This window comes from Nestor notabilis, unplaced genomic scaffold (assembly GCF_000696875.1).
Source record: "Nestor notabilis isolate BGI_N333 unplaced genomic scaffold, ASM69687v1 scaffold27539, whole genome shotgun sequence".
Taxonomy (NCBI): domain Eukaryota; kingdom Metazoa; phylum Chordata; class Aves; order Psittaciformes; family Psittacidae; genus Nestor; species Nestor notabilis.
In genome coordinates this window covers 41,961-49,037 of record NW_009944822.1, presented here as the reverse complement: position 1 = coordinate 49,037, position 7,077 = coordinate 41,961, and positions in this window count along the sequence as shown.

Below are 7,077 nucleotides of genomic sequence, written 5' to 3'. Positions count from 1 at the left end.
GTGAGAAAAAAGAAGAAAGAGGGGGGGGGGGGGGTTGTGAGGATGAAAGGAAAATGAATCTGTTGAATACTGCTCAGGGATCCTTGTGGTACATCATATGAATTGTGGCTGAGGTTATGAAACTGATAAATCATGGTCCCGGTGGATATGGAGTCAGCGATCGCTGTTAGGACTATGTTATGTATCGCTCAAAACTTACACAAAGGAGGTGTCAAAGCCTGGTGCTATATTTTTCAAATCTGTGTGTTTGCTTAGATTTTGCTGAGTAGCTTGAAAACGCTGGATTTCATTGAAAAATCTGTGAGAATTGCTCCTGGGCGTTGAAAGTATCCAAGTGCTGAGATCTCAAGGGCTACCAGACAGACCCCACACCCAAGCAGTGGGTATGGGGACCAAGGAAGATTCTGGCCATGGAGAGGAAGCAAACCCAGAGGCCCAGTGTGATGGAAATTAAGCCCATAAGGGCTATTCAGCATATTAAAGCTATGTAAATCAACAGGACACTACTGGTAGCACTTACTGTAGTTGGAGCTGTGCCAGAGGAATTTCCTTACCACGGGAGGGTTTTTTAATTGCACACTGGAAAACAACCATTTGAAGTTGTTTGTAATGAACCAATATATTAACACGTGTCAATGCTTTCAAAACCCTAAGTTTTTGTTATCGTCTCTACTTCTGTTGTGATAATTTTAAAAATCCAACCTATTTATTGCTATGCATTAGTGAACATTCATTCTGCTAATATCCTGGCATGTCAAACGCCCACCAATTCAAAGCCCAGACTTCTCAGCACATACCCAAAACTATGGCTGAATTTCAACTAATATTAATGAGCTTTTAGGGCAAATAGTTTTCTTTTCATGGTTTTGTCCAGCGGCATTGAATTCTGTGGAGGTTTCACTGTGTAAGTCCAGAAAGCTGACAGAATTACCATCCCTGTTACACTTTTCTGTTGTCAAAAATAATATTGTTTCCAGCATCATTGAAAAATGTTCTTCATCCCAAAGAACACAATAGCGCACTGTGAAGAGGAAAGATTAGTGTCTGGCAATGTTCTTTCCTTTTGGTCTTTCTGATACATGTGTTCCCTTTACAGACTTTAATCCAATATTTATTAAGCAGCTGATGATTGCTGCTTGATAGTAGCTTGATAGTAGCTTGATAAAGCACTCAAAAAGACACTTAAGCCAAATCATTAAAATTAAACACATGCTAAATCATTTTGCTGAAAAGTGTTTTTATGTGGCGAAATAGCCTTCAGCAGATGCGTGTAGTTCTCCAGGGGTCAAATACTGCTCACGAATTAGGTTCTTTCCCGTTTCTAGGAGAGGTATAGATGCAGATAAGAGGGCAAAGTTTGGTCTGTTTATAATCATGTGTGTAGTAACCAGAGCTATGGAAACACATGGGCTGAGCAGTGCTGCTGCCAGGTACTCTTACCAAGGCAGTCCATAACTGGGTTTCCTTGAAAACACTGGAGTATTATACAACTTTGGCAACATCTTCACTAGGGAGCATAAATTGAGATACTCCATTTCATTAACTGATAGTTTGTTCCTATTTCCTGTTAGAAAAACCAAGCTGAACATGTGTAAACTTTTCATTTAGGTCTTTCAGTATGAAACGGAAGTAACCATAGTTAAATCTTTAGCAGTCCTAGTGGAACATTCTCATCAGCACATTGATCTGAACAAAGGTGGGCCATCGTAAAGGAATGGAATTGTCCAGACAAAACACAAGGAAATAAATCTGTAAGCTGTTTGGGCACCTCTGAAGTGTTACACCAAGTCGTTTAAGCTGTCTTTTGTGTGGACTGGCAGAGATTTTACTAGTTAACAATTAACTGGTGGAAGGTTGAGGAAAAAAGTAGCATGAAAAAGATTAATTTCATAGATGATTATTTTGTCACAGGAATGTTGGGAATGTCAGGAATGTCAAGAAGGGCTGTTGTTCACTCAAAAACAGCACTTGGGTTGAATTACAACATGCTAGTTAGGCAATCAGCCAAGGAATAAAGCATGTCAGTATCACATGCTTGGGGTCCTCAAAACACACTAAAATAGGAAGGTCTCTGAGAGCCTCCCTCTTTCAAAATAAAGTACCTTGGATTTTCCTTAACATTTAGTTGTTCAAAATGCATGGTTCCTCGTGGCACAATGTCTTAAGACCAGCTGATTCCATCAAGGCAGTTGTTCATTCTGTATTTTGCTCATCTGTCAATTAAATACTTAATTTAAATATGTCATTTAATGCACATTCAGTGGGTTTCCCTAGCAAGATGAATCAATCTCAGCTCCACTATCTCAACTGTGCAGGACACATGTTCTGGGGTGGATCCACAGTAAAAGCCACAGTTTTGCCAAATAAACTGATGTCATCCTTTTAATTGTTTTAATTATTAAATCATAATCTAAAGACAGTAGATAATCCTCCTATTGATTTTTCAAATCTCAGGCAGCTAAATTAGAGCAACCAGGAGAATTCCAAGTTTCTGTTCCCTTTACCTGGCACCTGAACAAATTACATCTCTCAGTTTGTAGAAAATCAGGTCATAACAACAAGGTTCACTGCAGGATTTCACAGTAGCCATGGGAGAAAGGAAGGCCAGCGCTTGGAGAGAAAGCCTAGAATGTCCCAAGTTAATTAAACGTAACAGCGAGGATCTGTTCAGATCATGGCACTGATTTGAATCTCTCTGAATTTCAGGACATTCACAGCGGGCCTAGAAACAGCCCCCTGTAAAAAACACAGCAACTCGCAGGAAAGCAAAGGCCACAGGGGGATCTGAACTGATTCTTTGAGCTTTGCGGACAATTTAAAGAGAGAAGGGTAATACTCCTTCAGGATGCACCCAAGCAGAAAATCAGCCAGTCCAAATACATACAATTTTCAGCCATCTCTGCAAATTATCCTTAAATAATAACGAAAGCGCTCAGCGTTTATTTCTGAAGAGTCTTCAGTAGTTACATTGAACAAAGTAGACTCTTTAAAAATACCAATATAAGTCAATCTTCTTCAAAGTGGGTGATTAACGAGAGTGCATGAATTGTACCTGCCCACATCACACTTTGTGCAGCCATCACTCTTGGCTCTGCATGTTGTTTTGGGTGGTGCTGTACTAAGAACTATTCTTCCTCTCTTCCAAAAATACGTAAGTCTGGCTTTGACATGAGTCCCCTGTTAGTTGCTCTGGCTCTGCACCATTGATATCCGTGCAATTGCTTCTATCTCAAGCAGGTAAAATAATACACAAAAGATACCATCACCTTGAGCATGTGCTATTCAGGTCAGAAAGAAATCCCAACATGCTTTCACTGCTTTGTCATTAAAGATAACAAGTAAGAAGACAAGAGCACTAGACCATTCTTTGTTGAAGATGGACAGAAGTCAGCAGTAGGTTTATGAAGTATTGTTCAAAGGCTATGACTGAAGGAGCAAAATAGCTAAACAGGTTGAGGCTAAGAAAATTTGCTATAATATGGCTCATCATTAAAAAAATAGTACTCAAAGGCACATTGCATTTTCAAAGCACTATATGCAGAGAATGCTGAAGTACCTGAGATACCACAGAAGCAAGAAGGAAAAGCAAAGATTCAACTTTCTTTGATATTTATATACACAAAATCCAGTTAAATCAGTGAAGATGAGCGCAAAGTGCAACAAGGGGTGCGTTCATTAGCACTATTCAAATGATTTAAAGTGACTTTTGAAACATGGATCCAGTAAATTAGGATCCAGTCTGGATCCAGCAGATTATTCCTTCCAGTAAATTATTCCTTCCCTCTCTTGCCCCTTGTCATCAGGTTTGAGAAACCATTGTTTGTCAAACTTGTTGCTAATTTTGCCAAAGGTGACCTCAGAATCTGGTCTCAGGAGCAGTGTCTACTTCTTACACACTAAACCACAATGCCTTCCGTACAACTGCTACCACTGCTCTTAAACATATTTTTCTGCTAAAATCAGACTTAAATCTCATGGCCAACCTTCTACAAGATGTCTGAGCTCTGAGTGGCTTGCAGTATCTCACTATGTCAGGCTAAAACCCAGAAGAGTATAGTCAAACAGAGGTAATAAATAGTGATACGATACTTAAATTAGTAATGAAACTGTACCATTTCTGGAAGGAATTCTCACTGTCAATTGTGAAAAGCTGCCACTTTGCTTCTAGTTTACTGATTAGTGATCTATAAGAGAGAACACCCATCACTAGAATTGCCCTTTTGTCTGCAAAAAAAATCACAGCTATCAGTCTAGAGCTCAGTATTAGCCAACCATGTGACTGAGAGCACATGTGTCAGGATGGTGGAGAAGGAGCTGGAAATGCTCTTACCTCCAAGTGAGACAGTGGAGCTAGATGAAAAAGGTGAGAAGTGCTCCTGGTTAAGCACAGATTTTATTTGCTGTCATATTTTGTTAAAGGAATTTTACAGCTAAACCATAAACCTGATTTAAAAAAAAAAAAAAAAAAAAAAAAGAGATTGACTAACCCACAATCTTTACAATTCCAGATTATAATTATTTGTAGAATACCCTAGGAGGACTTGCATAGTGTATTACTCCAGGAGCATTCGCAATACACTTACCATAGTCTATCTCCCATGACAAAACCATCTTTGGCCTAAAGGGCAAACAGTCTTTTTTTAGGCCTAGTTTTCTTCTTTGTGCCGGTGTGTCATTCAGCAGAATAACTTCACTGACGTAAACGAAATTATTCTGCATTCAGACAAGCTTTACCTTTCCCCTGTGTGTTCCACTTTGGAAGAATTTCAGAAATAAAAGAAAGACTCATGGTTCAGCAAACTGCAAAACAGGAGAAGTTACAATCAAGGAAATTTAGTACCCACATAATATCCCTGCATTCAACCAATTTTCTCTTTTCAACCAGTTTTATTCCTTTCCCTTAGGGAACCACAGAAAACACAGACAATTTCTACTCATTTACCCTACTGCAATTCATTAAGAAGACCATGGTAACTCTCCCATGGTTACCAGCAGTATTAGTTTCTCTAATTAGTCGCAGAGGTGCCCGTGCTAATGCACTAGTACAATACATTGCTGCTTAGATGTAGGTTGGTTGTAAGGATAGGATCTGAAACCGGTTGTGGTTTTTAGAGGGAGCAGCTATGAAGCCACTAGCCTGCTGAAAAGACAAGGCACTACTGATACACTGGTTATCTGCAAAATCTCACACCTTGCATCCCCAGTGAAATCTGCACTACGGTAGGTAGCAAATGATGAGTTTCTCTTTGCAAAATGGGGATGTTTTACTGGGTTTTCATATGTATTACACCCACAGTGTCTCACTTTAAAAAATGCATTTCACGTTCTGCTTTGGGTTAGAACATCAGAAAACACATTTTAAACACATCACATCTTGATTTCAGAACCTCATAGTTACTCTTTTCACCCATTTTCCCTCCTCTGCTGATGTTCTATAAGATAAGTTATGAAAGCTTTCCTATTGTCACAGTTTTATACCCAGAAATTTATTTTTAAGTGTTCCATTGATCACCATTTCCTGTTGATGGAGGTAGTATCTACTTGCACCATTTGCATTCAAAACAAGCAGAGCTACAAAGAGAGAGGAATTTATTCACACACACCATTACTTCAGCCAGATGCCATACCAGAAATTGCTCTAATTTGTAGTATTTAGATTGAAATTACCAACCACCCCCAAAAAAATCATAAGCCTGTAGGATGTGGAAATTCCCTGAATTTCCATGGAAAGTTAGAGGAAAAAGGAGATCCCTATTTAGGAAGAGGAGTTCCATTTTACAGTGTCTTTTTTGACTTCTATTGCAGGTCATGCTCAAAGACAGTATTTACCCAGTGCCATGGATCAGATAAGCATAGCGAATAATGGACATACAAATATTAAATCTGCACAACTACAAAAAACCCCCACAACCCTTACATGAAAATTTGGCAATTGAATGCCTAAATTAACATTAGCATATTCAAATCAGGGCTTTTGTGAGCAAGCCTGTTATCTTCATCTTCTGTTTCACAAAGAATAACAAAAGTGGGTATTTTCTTAGAGCAGAGGAAGGCATTTTGAATAACATTATGAAATTGAAAGGCCTGTTTCTTAAACAAACACACCAGCATGGCAAGTGGTGTTCTTTCCTTCACCCAGTATCCTTTACTACTTATAAGTATTAATGTTGCTGCAGGAGATAAAGGTATCTAGAAGGTGCTTCATAATTTCAGCTCTACTCAGACATCCCTATTGACAGACGTTTCTAATATAGATAAGAAAGATGGAGCGGATATTAAAGCAGCACGTCCCCCCATCTATTCTTTGTTGTCCTAGCAGAGATTTACCTCGAGCACTTTTTCCATGTCATGGAACTGGGGTCAGTTATTGCAGATGCCACCGTGGTCTGCCCGAGGGGAAAAGGCATAGGTGTGTGTTAGCATTCCCCATCAGGGAGAGATCTTATACAGTGCACATTATAATAAAAGAATGGGGGGGGGCAGGGGAGGGGGTGCGTGTCAGTGCAGTGGACAACTGGAGAGATGAAGGAAGAACAGAATTATTCATTGCTCAATAAGTAAAGGAAAATTTAAAATGTCTCAAATTACTTGTTTTCATTCATATACAGACTGATCTTTGCTTTCAGATATGCAATGTTTAAAAGCAATATATTAAAGGCAAAGATGGGAAAGTTTTCTAGTTTTCAGAGGTTTTTGTACTGTGGCATCACATTGTTTTTTAAATGGTAACCTAAGCCCCCGTGTAACACACTTAAACCTGTGGGCAAAAGCTTGCATTTCTTTTTGCTGTCCTGCATGTTTAGCTCCAGAACCCCCAGTGACTCGGAGCCCAGCGGCTGGAACCGGGTTAGTTTGCTTTCTTGTCTGGCCATTAGATGGCAGACAACTGAACGGCCACTGCCGTGCATTGTGCCCTTGAGTTGATGAAACAAGCAAGAAAACGCTGCCTTGCCCTAAATTAGCTCGCTTGTCGTCCACTAACAATAAAGCACACAGCATCCCAAAGGCCTTCAAAGTCCCTTTCCTTCTTTTTACTCCCAAATCATGCGTTGCAGCAACCCAAACCCTGTAATAAAC